The 17,791-nt window shown below is 35.2% G+C and overlaps 1 long non-coding RNA gene across 1 annotated transcript; it reads right to left on the minus strand.

The window, feature by feature from the left end:
* Positions 1-478: 478 nt before the first annotated feature.
* On the minus strand, positions 479-14,899 carry LOC131679407 (uncharacterized). The gene is made up of 4 exons (XR_009303832.1): positions 14,489-14,899; positions 14,036-14,326; positions 637-1,314; positions 479-554 (listed from the first exon to the last, which is right to left on the minus strand). It is a non-coding gene; the product is annotated as an uncharacterized LOC131679407 (long non-coding RNA).
* Positions 14,900-17,791: the final 2,892 nt, after the last annotated feature.

Genomic DNA, 17,791 nt, shown 5'->3' on the forward strand with positions numbered 1-17,791 from the left:
GGAAAACCAAATATCCCCCCCCCCCCCGGAAAATGGACGGGGATATAGGAAAGAGACGAGTATAGCAGAAACAAACCGAGACTTGGATTGCTGCATTGATCCCATCTGGTTGATAATGATACCAATCGGACGATGGATGCTTTTTCGCTGACTGCGCTGATTCGGTGGAAGGATACGTAAATACTCGCACACAAATACGTGCCTATACATGTGATCAGGTTGCCAGGGATAGTGGGATTTCAATTTAGAGGGAATTGTTTTCATTTCGTTTGCTGTTCCCTATTTTTGTTTAATTTACTGTTTTTTTGTTGCGAACAGTCGAAGCGGATCGTAAATGGCAATAAGCCTAAGCGAATTAAATGTGATCAATGAATAATCATCGCAAAAACTAACAAAGTATTGTCAACCAATCATGCCATCGTAAGTTCTATTATACCCAGTGAAATGAAAATTATACCACTAGTAAAATGATACTAACCTTATTAAACAATTCAAAATGGCAAACGCTTTTCAAACTCTCAGAACCAGCAGCTTGTCCCTCGATGCGCTCAGTCCTGTAATTATAATATAGCTTGAGATGCTCACTGCCTCGATTCTCTGTGGTCTTGAACTATCTTCAAAAAGATAACAACTTACACTAATGAACGTCGTAACGATTCTGCAATTTGACCCTTTTCGCACCTATTTTTTTCTTTCAAATACTGCGCTCTCAGATGGCGCTTTGTAATATCTTCTCGCACCAATAAACACTCAAAACGAATATCTTCCTCCGGTACCTCACCAACGCACCTTAGTAGTACCCAAGTGCAATGTTTTTTTTTCACTTCTCTGCCCCAGGAAACTCACAGACTAGACGGAGGTAAAATTTTCCCGAACTGAACTCTTCCACTCACTTGGAACAACGATCGCACTTCTCTCGTAAATCAATTTCACATGCTGTTACACGAGAACGATTCAATTTGTAGATTTTATTTTATATTCCTCCTTCTCCTCGCAGCGGTAAGCTTGTTTATACGAAAAACTTGATTTTATTCTATTATTTTCCACTTTACTGCTTCTGCTGTACCTACTACTTTTGCCGAAACGATTTTACACCAACTAACTCTTGTATTTATATGTGCATACAAGCATACGATTCTGCTTCACGTCCGAATATGAAATCAGTTCACTCACTTTAAACAACTTGGAACGATTTCCATTGATTTTTCCTGTACTACTGGTCAATCTTCCGGCTGGATTGTTTCGATTTTTCCCTACAATCGCTCAGCGGATCACTTTACACATCAGCAAACCTGTGACAGTCGTAGAGAAAACCTGCCGATGAAAATTATCGTTAGTAAAACGTTGTTGCCGGAAGCGACAGTTTTCCTTCCCGTTTTTCCACAGTCAAGTAGCGGAACGCTCGTTTTTTTCTACGGTCCGTCGCACCACCATTGTATAGGTACGTACCGAATTTTTAAAGCGATTTTACTCCAGCACAGACAAAAATGAAAAATTGCAGCAACGAAAGACCGTGAAATGTGAGACTCACCATCCACCCCGCTGTCAGATAGACAGAGCGCGGTCGAAGTAGGCAGGCAGTCGGTCGGTGGTTGAATATTTCTATAACAAAGGCAGTCCGAAACATAAACAGCCACCAGCCGGAACGGACTGGATCGGGTGGTTTGGCTGGAAAACTAACCCTCATATGCGTTGGGGTATGGCGTATGGGAATTTTACATTTTATCGCTTGTATATTTAGCGGACATGATCAGGCACTTTTGGGAATCGCAAAATGGGAACTGTTTAATGAGTTAATGGGGATATTGGAGCGAGTATGGTTATTTTTAGTTGCCCCTTTGCCAGAAGCTAAACACGGGATGAGTGTTCGAAATCTTTCGATGGTATATTCGAAGTTAGTAAAAAAGGAAATGATATAAGGGAGGGTCTGTTTTACAGGATAGAAAAAATCGACACGATACCACTAAAGTATGTATGATGATATTGACGCATAGAAATGTCAAACAGGTATATGTGCGTGCTGACGAAAGTTGTGTCGTGGGGAACGCTGGTTTTTCGCATTATCTCCCATTTCACTTTCAAGAATCTTTCGAATTGGTGTGATAGTTAACAAAAAAAGCTATTGACCGATATGAGCAAATCAAGGGTTGTTCTCTTCAAAATTCTTATTCACATTAACAGGACACAAGACCTAACTTAAATTGAGTGTGATTTTTTGTGTTTCGAATTCATTTCGTCAGTAACTAGCACCAACTTGGGGCCAAGTTAGACTATGTATCTAAACTAGCAACCAAATTAGCACTAGTTATACACAATAATCCAAACAGTCAGACGACACTTGTAAACGCCTTAAGCAACTCGCTTCTCACGAATGATATCTCGAGAAGCAAAAACAGACGCACTGGTTAACCGACGAGAAAACGAAAAGGATCTCTTGACGCATTCTTTCGTGACGTTACAACGATTTGACGAATCTACATTCCATAAAATATGTTATAACTTTATCAAATGAACGCCTACATCAAAACTTATTACATATTCAGAAAGTAAAATTTCACGAAAGATTCAATCGACATAAAGTGAATAAACTGGAAGAGGGTTCTATGCTAGGGTTGTTTTATGACCAATAATGAAACGTGACGTTACAACGCGTCACAAATTAGAACCTTCAGCGCATTTCATTAAAAGTCAAAATATCTGCTCTATAAGATTTTTTATCAAGAACCAATCTTCTATGAAGTATTTCTAAATAACTTACGAATAATTAGGTGTCATTAAATATAAAGTTTATTGTTTTGTTTCTTTTTAAGCATCTTTTATCTTCGTGACGTCACAACGCTCCTTTCTCAGGAAAAGCGATATCTCACTGCGTTGTAACGTCACGAAAATCTTCAACTTTTTTATAACTCTGTAAATCACGCTGATGCTATTGTCTTGAGTGAAATTTTAAATATTCATTACATATAGCCATGTTAATGATATTTTACTCGAATAAACATATGGGGTTGTCCAAAAATCACGAAGCAGTTTATTTTTTAAATTGTGGTAGAAATAATCGATCAAACCAAGATTTTTTTCTTTCATATCTGTTATAGATAGATTTGAGCCATTTGACACATTTATTTATTTGATACGGTTCAATATGGTAGTTTAACGGAGCCGGAAAAGTAGGTTTTATAACATATTTCACAAAAGAAAATAAGCTGGCAGTATTGCTTTGTTTAATTTGGAATCAGGTTCCCGATCCGAGTTTATAGTATGATTATTTGTATTGTTAGGCTTAAACAAGTGGATTTATATGAGGAAGGGAGCACAATTTAAGCGCGACAATCGATAGGGCTCGGTACACTGAAGTATTGTATATGTTACAGTTACTTTTTACTTGGGGAGACGACTGGATGAAGATCTTATAAAAAAGTTATAGTTACAAATATTCACGGAAAAAGAACACGTCACATCAACGTGATGTTATGAAAGGATGTGTTACATCCAGTCGTTGATCCGACGGGATTTAAAATGTTTGCAAACTCCAACAAACACTCTCCATCTATCTTTTTCGTGCTCATTTGAGACCATGACCACAGCCAAAGCCTTTTTATCCGACTCTAAGCAATTGAGACGATTTAGTGTGGTCAACCAGAAAGGTCTCTGTAGCCCCAACTATTGCGTTGCAATCTCCCGTTAATTCGAATAGATAATCGTCCATAACGGATTTAATACCACAGGCAATTTCGATGATGTAGCTACTTCAACGATGTATTTCAGCACGTGCGACTACAACTGTGGTCGCGGACAACCCTTTATAACAGTCTGCTCGTCGAAGATAGCGAAGTGTGAAATGGTTGATTGCTGGGAGGAAAAAAGTATTCAGGGAACGAATTAATATTCATGCATTAATACTACCCCAAGTACAAAACTCGGAAATTCCCTCACAACCTTCCAACGCATGTCCTGGACTACGTTGCTGTTAGCGCGATTGCATCGAAACGTATCATATGACCAGCCAGCGTCGAGGAGAATACAGCGGAGGTGAACTTTAACCCTCCGGCACTTGCGCCGTTGTATTTTGTGCAACACCTTCCGAAACTCTAGCGAAATCTTTTTCCAGCACCAGCGGTTCCTCATTCGGGGAGCCGTTCGCGCGAGTGCTGGAGGGTTAATGAAATATAATGTGACGTTGTACAATCGTTCATTAAAAATATCTCGCCCAGTGCATTCGAGTTTTGTAGATCGAATCTTATATAAAAATTTGTTTATTTTCTGAATCTATAATTAGGTTTGATGAAAGATTTCATTTGAAAAAGTTATAACAGATTTATAGAATGAAGGTCAAATCGTTGTAACGTCGCGTGTGTTGATGGTATATACCCCCTTAAGCACTTGAGGGTGTACATTCTGAATTTATAAATATCACGCTAGTATAATTTCCTGTTTATGAAACAACTTGAAAGCGTTTTAATAAACCTTTCGAAGTAAACTTTAACACTATATCTGAAAAATCATTTAAGCGTTTGATAAAAGTTGATTTACGTGACGTTATTACGCAAAGTGTATCCTGTTGTAACTTTAGTTCCGCACATCCAATAAAAGAAGTTGGAGGCTTATTGGAAAAATATTTTTGAAATCAAAGAGAATCCGGAATATAAATTTGAACAAATTTGTAATTTTTTGATAAGCCGAATATTTTGAATTTTTCGTGACGTTACAACACAGAAACAATCAAAACTTATATTAGGTCAAAAAAAAAATAGTAGTCAAATATGAGTAAAAATCTTTCTAGTTTTATTATTCTACACTCAATAACGAACAAATTCCTTTAAATAGATTGAAATTTTAATAATAGTTTCATTAAATTGAACTTTTTTTAGAAGTCAATAATTCAGAAACCATTTTCCGTGAAATTCAACTTACTCCTCCATATATTTTTCAACTATTTGTAGAAATGTCAAAAATTTTATTACATAATTTTTCAATAGTTTAAACACTACCGAAACGAGAAAAAAAAAATTGTGATGGCAAAATAAGACAAAACAAAAACATCCTTCTGGTGTACAAGTCCACGGAATGTGTCTCTTGTCTTTTGCCTAGGGAACCGAATGCCTAACTTTAAGCTATATTGATTTCCTAAAGGAAAAAATTGGGATAAACCAATTTGCGCATTAAGGGCTATGGATTTGGCCTTACTTTGGTGCTTGTTACTGACGAAATAAATTCGAAACACAAAAATCAAACTCCTACATGCACTATGTGTACGGTATTATTGAAAAAAATCGTGAACTCTAAAACCGTTCATTTTAGAGAAATTAAACCTGAAAGAATGGTTTTGTGAAATAAATTGGTTTTTTTGAAGCAAAATGTAATTAGAGTGCTCTTTTATAGGAATATTCCGAGATTTTTTTTTGAAAGAAACATTTCCAAATTCGTGAATAAAGTGTCATGCATTTTGGAACAATCAGGATTTAACGTTACAAAATAGCATCGTGAACAACGATCATGTGTTTCATAATTATGTACAATTGTACTTCGTAACGCCTGCATTTGTTTTTGTTTTGAGGACATCAGTCACGGTTTCCGCTATTTCGTTACCAAATCGTTAATAGTTTCATAGTTGTTAGCAAGTTTACAAAATCAAAACAGTTGTCTCATGAGCTAGTTCATGATTCCCAATATATTAGTCACGATTCGCCATTCATTCTCGTGAAGCAGTTCGCAAAATCATAAATTACTTTTACACTTTCGTAACGCCGTTCTTGAAAAGTGATTTTTTTTAAATGGTCTTAAAATTTCCACGAGGGCAATTTCACAGAACTCAAAATACTATTCATGATCTCAAAAATTTGAAATGTTATTAAGGAGGGGGATGGGGGGTAAGTTTAAAGGTTTCGACGTGAATAAAAAACACGTTTTTGCGAGTTTTTTTAGAACTTTGCGTTAAGTAAATTTATCGAAACTTTTGAATAGTATAGTGTATCATTTCAATAACATGCTGTAATTTTTCTATGCAAAAATATCGACAAGCGGTGACGAAGTTTTTTGTACAACGTCTCTGGAAAAAACATGATTTGCGGTGTTACCTTCCATTCAAAAACTACTTAACCGAATTCTTTCAAACCTTGCATATACATTCTTTGTTAAAAATTCCTAACCCCTACGTTGAGTTTTTGATTTTTTTCATTTAAGGGAGTGTTTACTCATAACAAGGCGGAATTTTTCGCGAAAAATAGTAAGTTTTATTTAAAATGAGAAAAAAACCCTTTATTGAAAATTTATCTCAAAAACTCAACGTAGCGGTTAGGTATAGTTTACATAGAATGTGTATTCAAAGTTTAAAAGAAATCGATTAAGTAGTTTTGGAATGGCAGGTAACACCGCAAATCCTGTTTTTCCAGGGACGTTCTACAAAAAGCTTCGTTACCGAGTTGATTGTCGATATTTTTTGCATAGAAAAATTACAGCATGTTACTGAAATGGTATACTATGATGTACAAAACTTTGATCAATTTGCTTCACGCAAAGTTAAAAAAAATCGTAAAAAGTGTTTTTTACACGCTAAAACCCTTACCCCCTTAATTGATTCGTTAACTGGATCATGTTTCCTGGTAAGGGATTATGCAACAACGAAACTCCAAAGTAAGTTATACGCAGATGCGCACCGGGGAGCTAAATTGTCTGATATTACTGCAGGAGATGTTGTACTGATGGCAGTTCCTAAAAAAAGTAAAATTGACCCAACCTACTCCACAGAACGGTATACTGTCCTTTTCAGAGATGGAGCAAAAGTGGTCATACGGAGTGAACGTGGTGTTCAATACACACGAAATGTTCAAGACCTCAAACGTACCCCGATTCTGAGCAATGATATTGACGACCCGACATATCCTGAACAGGACCAGGAATTAGTTAGGAACAGTTCAGCAAGATCGGCTGAACAAACTTCAGAGGAAATCATGGCAAGACCACGGCGAAATGTAAGGAGACCGTTGAGATTCAGAGACATGTGCATGTATCACATATTTCAGTAATGTAAGTTGTTCTTCTGTTATATGTTCATTGACTGCTTCAGACTCACCATAATTTGTCTCGATGTCATAACAATAATTTTTTTGTCCTTCATCAGATCCTTGTGTAGTTGAAATAATTGCGAAGTAAAGTGCTCAACTCTGGCAGTCCTCATTTACATTTTTCATCTTATGACCAACAATGCGCATATTTGAACTGTTTACATCCAATGTAGGCTGTGGCGGAAAATATTAATATTAGTTAGGAATACAATCATAGACAATGTAAATTTCAAAAATAATTAGTTACACATTTATTCCATGTACTCAAGCAGAGCTCAAAAATAATGTAGATGTCTGAAATAAAAAATATAAGGTGAACATAAACGCAAAAATATCCAGTGTGAGAATTATACTTCATAAGTAAAATTGATCTCAGCACCTCCCATGGGGTGTAAATCACAGTAAAAAGCTGATCTATCTTCCGTTTCACTAAGCCAGTTGATTAGTAATCGTGTAGAGATCGCGAATGGCAAGTTTCCGATTATGTGCACAGGAGCCCATTTGTCCTGCCAATCCTTTTTAGAACAATCGGAAAAGCTGCTGCCATACGGTACTCAAGTATAACCTCACGTACAATATCCATTCGTAGAAAATCCTTTGAGGCCTTCGACAATAGCTCCAGGGCCGGTAAAAAAGCGCCCGTCTTTTTCCATAACTATCAAATGTCGTGGACACATTTTGATAATACATCGTGTTATGCTACCTGGACCCGGACCAACTTCAAGCACATTATTATTTTGAATGTTGCCCGCCGCACGTACTACTTTATCCGTTAATCTCTCGTCCATAAGGAAGTTCTGCGGAAGTTGGTTGATTGCTCTCAGTTTGTACGGTCGAACCAAGTCGCGTATTGTCGAAAAAGGAGAAAGCCTAGTTCAACTCTTTGCCAACAAGTTTATTGCGGTAGATGAAGACATTTTTAAGAATAATTTCTAAATCTGAAACATAAACATGAAATTTAATGCTCAATTCCCTAGAACTACTGTAAGCAGCAAAAATGCAAAAGTTTTACCCTATTGTTTTTCTGGCAATTCAACTTTCAGTGGTTCTACGAAATCATTCAAAAAAATTCTCCTGCTTCACCGACAATATCGCATAAAGATAGATGCCCAGCACCGATCCTCCTGGAACTAGTCCGGTAAATTTGCTACTTTTCCGTTGACGCTGCAATTTATCAACACGCTGTAGGTTCTTTTCCCCCACAAACACAACACTGATGATTACAAGAGTAAATACTATTAGAGTCTCGCATGATTGCACCTTCCTATGATGATTCTCAGGGATAGACCGTTCCAACATTAAATTATAGTCTTGTCAAATTTTGGTCTTGTCAAACTGCGAATGACGTGAAAACCCAAGACGATAAGGTATAGGCATACGTAAAGCGAGAGTTTTGGTTTTACAATTGGCAACATCTATATTGCGTAAATACTGCTTTACTTCCAGAAAAAAGAAGTTGTTTAAATCGAAATTAATTAAAACAATGTTTTGAATATAGAAACTAGTGCTCTCAGCCTTTTTGAGGTTCTCAAGGCGTTTGTCACCAATAATATTATTGTACACACATGCATGCACCTTATGTAGATTATCTTGAATTTGTTTTGCGCTTGTCAAATCTGCCACTCTTCTTATTCTTATCCGGACACGCTCTTCTTCACTTTGGGGCAGACCCTCGGATTGCACAGATATATTTTGCTCAGAGATGCCAGATGTGAAGACAATAAATCTAGAGCTTTTTTCATTACATCATATCTAACATAAACGTCAAATGGAAAAATCGCGTGCAAAAATATTTCCTTGCAACGTTTAAATTTATTTAACAATTAAAGCGCACAGAAGGCTAATAATTCTACTATCATCTGTGTATTTACTCATTGCAGGATCGTATAAGCATATTACATGTTTTTCGCGACGATAATAGGGAGATACTTGATAACTATTATTTTATTACATTTTGCCGATCACTTTTGCTATTATGTGGTCTTGACAACACCGTTTGTAGATTGCACATTTTACTGGGACGTTTTGAGAGACGGGCTTGTAGTTAATATATATATATTTCATGTGCTGTATTGCAACCGAGAGTGTAGATATGAGGTTTGGCATTGAAAAACATGCTAACTACAGTCGACTTGGAGAAACATCACAACGCAAAACATCACATCTACAAAATATTAGCAAAGCTTTGGTATACTATATGTGACATTTTGACTTATGATTAAATTAATATATAAAGAGTTATCGTTTTTCTCTATTATTTGTGGACGATAAAGAGTCAATGCTTAGCTTTTATTTGGCACAATAAACTCAGTTTGTTTACATTTGTTAGATATTACGTTTTGAATAAACGGTATAGAGATATCGAAGTGAGGAATTTTGCCTTTGAATATATATTGAAGACATTATTAATTATTAATTGAAAGAGAATACCTTCTACTCATATTTACAATAGAGACTGCTTATCACTACCATAGTTCGCTTATGTTCGCTTATGAAATCGGCTTGCGGAGCAACAGCTGCTATATTTGATGCGTCTTTCAGACGCGCGCAGTGTGAGATTTTATTATAAACGCGACAATAACAAATAGCAATAACATATTGGGTTTGTGTTCTCCTAAATTATATGAGCACATTGAAAAATAGAGTGTTGATCGACGAAATTTAGTTAGAAATCTTAAGGCAAGTTTAAATTTTAGTCATAATCATCGACCGATTAGGCAGATTACGAGGATCGTCAAAACAATAGAGGAGGAGGCAGATGTAGGAATACTAGCGTGCGGATTCAAAGAAATATAATAAAAAATATACTTGAGTGTAAATTAGAACATTTACCCTAATTTCCTGTGTGCTTAAATTAAACGTTGAAATAATACACGACTAACGTTACGGTAACGGGTATAACCAAAAATTTTAAATGTGAAAATACGCTTTTAATCACAGCAGGCTAATGAAAAAAAGTGAATTCATTCGAAGAATTATTGTAGTAGTAGTGCAGTAAATTCCATTAAAAAATCGATAAGCGTACGTGCAGTGATGAAAATGGAAGATTCCGACACTTACGACCTCTTCTTTTCATTTTATATGTCAACGATATATCTCTTACATTAAAAAATTATCATATATACGGATGATATGAGGCAATTTTTTGAAATTAGAAATAATAATGATTATAATGTTTTTCACAATGAAACACAAATCGTTTATACATGGTGTTGTAAATGTTGACTGGAATTAAATGTTAAGAAATGTAATCTCATAATTTTCAGCAGAAAACAAATCACGATTTCCATGTCAATTACGTTAGGTAATCAAATCGTTCTGAAAAGCGATAAAATAAAAGATCTAGGAGTTATCTCAGACAAAAAAAAATTGGATCATTACAATGTTCATAGAGCTAGCCATATGTTTAATTTTATAAAACCCTTCGGATATCACTTTCAAGATCCTTACACAATTAAAACTTTTTACATAACATATATTCATTCTAATTTAGAATATTGTAGTATTTTCTGGTCAGCATACATAAAAAAACACGAAGTGAGAATTGAGTCCATTCAAAAGCAGTTTCTATTATATGCACTACGCAAGTTAAAATGGACTGCATTCCCTCTTCCATCTTATGAAGCACGTTGGATGCTGATAGAAATTCAAACACTGACTCATCTTATCTATTGTCAAAATTAAATTTACATGCTCCTACTAGTCAATTACGCAATAGAAATTTGTTCACGATAGCTCAGCACCGTACAGATTATCTAAATTCATCTAAAATCTAAACCAGATGATTGCTGTGTATAACGAGCATTATGAAAATAATGATTTTACAATGCCCCGAACAAGTTTGAAACAGTTTTTAAACTCTTTGCGAAATCATAGTATATAAGAATAGTATACAGTATAGTATATAAGCAATAAATGTTTGTGTAATGTAGTCTACGACTGATTGACGAATAAATAAAAAAGAATAACTTGGAATTTTTAATTTTTTTTGGAAAGTCTTCTAATCCAATTGTTAAAATGTTTGACTATGTATCTCAAAATGATTTCAGGAAGGTTTCTAAGGCTAATGCTAAAAATTCATATTTTTTAACTTTTTTATGAATGATTTGATCTCATCATAATTTGTTTCAACCAGTGTTTCAAATAAACCTCACATTTCACACCAAGGAGCCTGCTTCCAAAGGAGCGGTGGAAACCAATCAATGTTATGCACGTTTCTGGGAGTGAGTAAAAAATCAAAGCAATCTAAGTTGGTTTTGACTCTTAGGTTTTCACTCCTGGTTTGGCTCCTCTTGTCCACTCCGGTTTGTAATTCTTGTTCTGGCGCCGCTTATAGACCGAATATAATTTCAAGCTTTGCTAGTAGGGCTTCATGTATGTTTGTATGTTTAATTTCTCAATTATCCCTGCAGATTGTACAGGGTGCGCCAGCTGGATGTATCCTTTTTCAACATTGAATAACTCCGCCATTTTTTAGCCGTTTTCACAAGTAAACAAGTTTTTTTTAGGATATTTTATCCCATTTATTATAAACCAGGTTTAGAATACAACGTCGATTAAATGACCACCCGCATTTGATACACAAAAAGCAGCTCTTTTGCGGGCATTTTGCATGACATTGGACAGCGTTTCGGGCTTAATCGCCGAAATTTCAGCTCGTATATTAGCTTTGAATTCGTCAAGATGCTTAGGTTAGCTAGAATACACTTTACTTTTCAAATAATCCCACAGAAAAAGTCTGGCGCCGTTAAATCCGGAGAACGAGAAGGGCATTCCAAATCACCATTTTTTGAGACAACGCATCCAGGGAATTTGCTCTGTAAGAACTTGATTGCGGTGTGGTAAGGTGCCCTGTCTTGTTGAAAACAGAAGTTTTTCAGACCTTCTTTATGCATTTCTGGACAGACAAAATGCACTTAAATCCAACAGTAGCGCGCGTTGTCGATGGTCTCTCCCTCTTTGAAAAAATAAGGACCGATGATTGTTTTAGAGCACACTCCGCCCAAACAGTTTTTGCTGAAGTGATGAAATCCAAAAGTTCAAATGCATAGTGGAAGGATGCAAAACAGGTGAACTATTTATTACTGTAATGGCCTAAGCCTAGCCTAGTACGCTAACCATTGAATGCTGGCCTTCGAGGTCTCTCGAAAAGAAGGTTTCGCCATGAACTGTACCAAGGATCTGTTTTGCTTTTGTGCTTGATAAAATGAAAATTGAAAATCTAAATTGAGCTCGGGCTTTTAAACTGTATGCTGCAATTATAATCTAGTAACCTGTTTTCACTCCTTGGCGGTTTTCACTCCTCAGGAGCCAAAAAACCTAGAGTGATGAAATCATGGATTTTAATGATTTGTCAAACTATGGTTTTATCAACGCCTGCTGATTGGAGTGATTTTTGAAACACTGGTTTCAATAATTTTCACATTTCTTGATTGGAAACATTTTCATACTTTTGTAAGATTTCATTGTTGATAGGGCGCATGACATTTAGACCCTGTATTTTTTATTTTTAATGATTATGGGAGACCAGACACGTTCTCGAAATTAAATAATTCGCCAAGCGTAATAATTCCAGATTTGTAATCATTTTAAAACTCATTTTAACAGTACTTTATTTATTTTACTGTTTCTTTAATGTCACAACTTCAATTAAACTTGCAAAGGGTTAATTAAGAAAAAAAATCTGATGGGTAGTTTGAAATAATGTAGACTCTTAAAAAAGAGTCAGAATCTACCAATTGTTATATCCGAATCGAAAGGATATTCAGCTCGGACAGTAAATACATCAACAACTTGCTACACTCAAAACCACATGCATGGCAGTACCGAACATAAATGCTTCACATTTTCACAGTTAACCGGTTAAGAGATTTCTAGTGATTTAACTACTTGCTGGCAGATTTCTATTTTATTTAATGAGTGTAAAAAAAAACAAAATAAACGCAAGATACACCACAGAAACTAGTAGCAGAAACTAGTTCTGTTAAAATTTCTCTAATATCAACCGAACTAATTTAAAAATAATTTGTTGACGTCTATAGATGTTTTTGTTTCTGTATTATTTTGCATCCTAAGGCGGAATTAAACAGCCAGTATTTTCAATCGATTTCAAACAAGCAGGGCGAATACGAATCTAGTTCAATGAACTTACCAATACTAAAAATCTTCCCCGGGTGCTAGCTCGTATATATGTTAATGAGACCAGCGCCTTACATCGGTTTCACTATACCAAGCAGATCAGGGTATCCGAATCTCTCTGCTGTACAACAGATAACAAAGCCATTATTACTCGCTATATTCACAAATTTTACACATCACAGTGCTTGAGCTATTTTGGTGAACTCTTAATGAAATCAAACAATTAACAAATATTAATTTATCGGTTATACGATAGAGATAGTATCAATTCGATTAACTTTAATCTGAACATCAACACGTTCCGTCGCTGATTATTGTGGTACGCAGCATTACGCAGATCAGTGAGCCAAAAACTGCTTAATCTTGCATCTAAAAATGGTTTACATGTGCCACACGCTCGGTAGCCGAGATTCCTGACACCTTCGAACACTCGCAAAAGAAGGGGAAATAATTCACAGCGAGTCTCGGTTGGAAATAATGCACGTGCAGGCGATAGGGCACAACCTGGAACAGGAGTAACAAAACCGTGGAAAATAAACGACAGCAAAAATGAATGATAAATAGAAATAAATTTAAGCTAATTATAAAACCGTCCCACTCCCCCACTTTACTACCACAGGGTACAAGCTACACCAGCAGCGGCCGGAAAATGAACTTTGCATTTTATTATTCAGAAAAAAAAAATGAAACCACCACTGCATCGCCGCCGGAGGTAAATAACGATTCTTCTTTATTGCGGTCTTTGGCTGCGCTTGTACTCGTATGACACATGACAGTCACCACTTAAAGCCACCGGTTCGCTGATTGTGGAAAAACGGTAGGACAAATAGTTTCACCTTTTCGGAATTCCAAACATCTGCTCTTTCGGTGCTTCCCTAGCAAACACACAAATTAACTTTTCCGCAACTGCGTCTATTTGATACCACTTTCGAAACACTTTCTTCAATCCCACGCAACGGCTTCGGAAAAAAATAAACTCTTTTATCTGCCGAAACCCCTTAAAATACACGCCTTCGAGGTTAGCATCGAAATTTACGACAACAATTCACCGTGTTGAACAAACAGCGTTCACCATCGACACCAACCAGGAGTTCCCTGCGATTAATCGCCCAGAGAGAACGACGCAACTTATGAGGTTTTTCATTGAAAAACCCCGGGGCGGTGGATTGCACTGGTGTTGCATTTTCTAGCAGAAGCGCAGGCCACTAGACGTGTTTCATTCCCACTTCTGCTAGAAAGTGCAAAACCAGTGCAATCCACTGCCCCGGTGTTTTTCAATGAAAAACGACATTAGACGCGTACAAAACTGCGCTCAAAGTGGCGACGAATACACACACCGAAAATACAACACGTTGCCCGGAAAATGCACACGGAAAAACGATCCACACTGAATGCCGGCTTAGTCCGAACTGAAAACTTATCGCCACCCAACAACGGGGTCGGATTCCCGTACACTCGCTCTCAACACCGACCGACTCGACAGTTGTTGATATTGTTTTGAACGCAGACTGCCCGAAAAGTGAGAACTTCACTGACGGCCGGCTGGTGGTCGGCGCTACCGTACATCAAAAGACGATTCAAAACTTTTCCCCAAATGGCCCAATTCAGTGGTGCTTCACAGGTTTGAACCAGAGCTCAGTGTAAAGTTGCAAAGGACGAACGTAACGTGCTGGCCGAAGTGAAAAGAAAGCAATCGGACCAACCGACGATTCGGGGTGTACTCGGATAATGGGTGGGAAAAAGGCCACCAACTTCGCTGCACATGCGATGGTACTCAGTACATATCTATGTACCTATCATCACACAGGTCGTTCGGTTAAGTTTTTCTCTCGCGCTCACGTTTTATAGGTCCTTTCCGTCGAAGCGTGCTTCGCTCATAAACCATCATCATTCAACCTTGGCCGATAGTAAAAATGAGTGTTTTTTTCTCGCTTTCGTTCCAGCTGCGGAATACGCGCCTGTTACTATTGGTAACGGGGTATACAGAACGGGATGAGTGGGCAAGATTGATTAATTCACCGGGAGTGCGGTTTTGAACTGGACTAATGACGCTTACAGCTTTATAATGTTTTCAATATATGCGATTCTACATTGGGATTTTCAACGTTTTAAAAAAGGATAGGATTACTATACGTACGTTTGATTGAATATAAATCAGATAACACCAGTGTAAGGTAATATTATATACGAAGACGAGTAAAACGGCAATACATTTATGATATTCGAATACGAATCATTGCTGTATAAAAGAGGGCTTTTCCTGAAAAGTGTTACAAAATTTAACGAAGTCATGCGTGCGTTTCGTTTTCGTCTCATCAGAAACCGACATTGTCTTATTGTCGTAATAGATTAACGACGGCTTGTGTGTGTGTGTGTGTGTGTGTGTGTTAACCTTCTCAATCCCACAGGCCGGCAGCGGTATTATGAAAAAAAACCGACTTAATCCACCTAGCAGTGAGATGAGACATTTCTTACACATTTCACTATTGGATTAGTTTGCAGAACTCACGAGAAGTAGGCACCCAACTAGAGGTGGGATGTAAACAGTTTCTAGTCTTGCACGAATAAAATCTCGAATAATCTGAATAAATTATAGAAATCAACAAAACGACCGAAATAAAAAAGTAAAGCAAAAAATGAAACAATAGGTTTTTAAATTCATAAAATGAGTAGAAAAATTAATGAACATCAAAATTATAATATACACGAATCAAATTAGATTAGGCTATTACATAAAAATTAAGATTAAATTTAAAAATAGTTATAAGATTAATAGAATAAATTAACTCATACTCACAAATTGAATGAAATAAAACGAATGACTGAACATGAAATGCATAAAATTAAAGATATGAATCAAATGAATCAAATGAATCAAATGAATCAAATGAATCAAATGAATCAAATGAATCAAATGAATCAAATGAATCAAATGAATCAAATGAATCAAATGAATCAAATGAATCAAATGAATCAAATCAATCAAATCAATCAAATGAATCAAATGAATCAAATGAATCAAATGAATCAAATGAATCAAATGAATCAAATGAATCAAATGAATCAAATGAATCAAATGAATCAAATGAATCAAATGAATCAAATGAATCAAATGAATCAAATGAATCAAATGAATCAAATGAATCAAATGAATCAAATGAATCAAATGAATCAAATGAATCAAATGAATCAAATGAATCAAATGAATCAAATGAATCAAATGAATCAAATGAATCAAATGAATCAAATGAATCAAATGAATCAAATGAATCAAATGAATCAAATGAATCAAATGAATCAAATGAATCAAATGAATCAAATGAATCAAATGAATCAAATGAATCAAATGAATCAAATGAATCAAATGAATCAAATGAATCAAATGAATCAAATGAATCAAATGAATCAAATGAATCAAATGAATCAAATGAAACAAATGAAACAAATGAATCATATGAATCAAATGAATCAAATGAATCAAATGAATCAAATGAATCAAATGAATCAAATGAATCAAATGAATTAAATGACTCAAATGACTCAAATGAATCAAATGAATCAAATGAATCAAATGAATCAAATGAATCACACGAATCACACGAATCAAATGAATGAAATGAATGAAATGAATGAAATGAATGAAATGAATGAAATGAATGAAATGAATGAAATGAATGAAATGAATGAAATGAATGAAATGAATGAAATGAATGAAATGAATGAAATGAATGAAATGAATGAAATGAATGAAATGAATGAAATGAATGAAATGAATGAAATGAATGAAATGAATGAAATGAATGAAATGAATGAAATGAATGAAATGAATGAAATGAATGAAATGAATGAAATGAATGAAATGAATGAAATGAATGAAATGAATGAAATGAATGAAATGAATGAAATGAATGAAATGAATGAAATGAATGAAATGAATGAAATGAATGAAATGAATGAAATGAATGAAATGAATGAAATGAATGAAATGAATGAAATGAATGAAATGAATGAAATGAATGAAATGAATGAAATGAATGAAATGAATGAAATGAATGAAATGAATGAAATGAATGAAATGAATGAAATGAATGAAATGAATGAAATGAATGAAATGAATGAAATGAATGAAATGAATGAAATGAATGAAATGAATGAAATGAATGAAATGAATGAAATGAATGAAATGAATGAAATGAATGAAATGAATGAAATGAATGAAATGAATGAAATGAATGAAATGAATGAAATGAATGAAATGAATGAAATGAATGAAATGAATGAAATGAATGAAATGAATGAAATGAATGAAATGAATGAAATGAATGAAATGAATGAAATGAATGAAATGAATGAAATGAATGAAATGAATGAAATGAATGAAATGAATGAAATGAATGAAATGAATGAAATGAATGAAATGAATGAAATGAATGAAATGAATGAAATGAATGAAATGAATGAAATGAATGAAATGAATGAAATGAATGAAATGAATGAAATGAATGAAATGAATGAAATGAATGAAATGAATGAAATGAATGAAATGAATGAAATGAATGAAATGAATGAAATGAATGAAATGAATGAAATGA

The sequence above is a fragment of the Topomyia yanbarensis genome, chromosome 2 (genome assembly GCF_030247195.1).
Source record: "Topomyia yanbarensis strain Yona2022 chromosome 2, ASM3024719v1, whole genome shotgun sequence".
NCBI classification, from domain to species: Eukaryota; Metazoa; Arthropoda; class Insecta; order Diptera; family Culicidae; genus Topomyia; species Topomyia yanbarensis.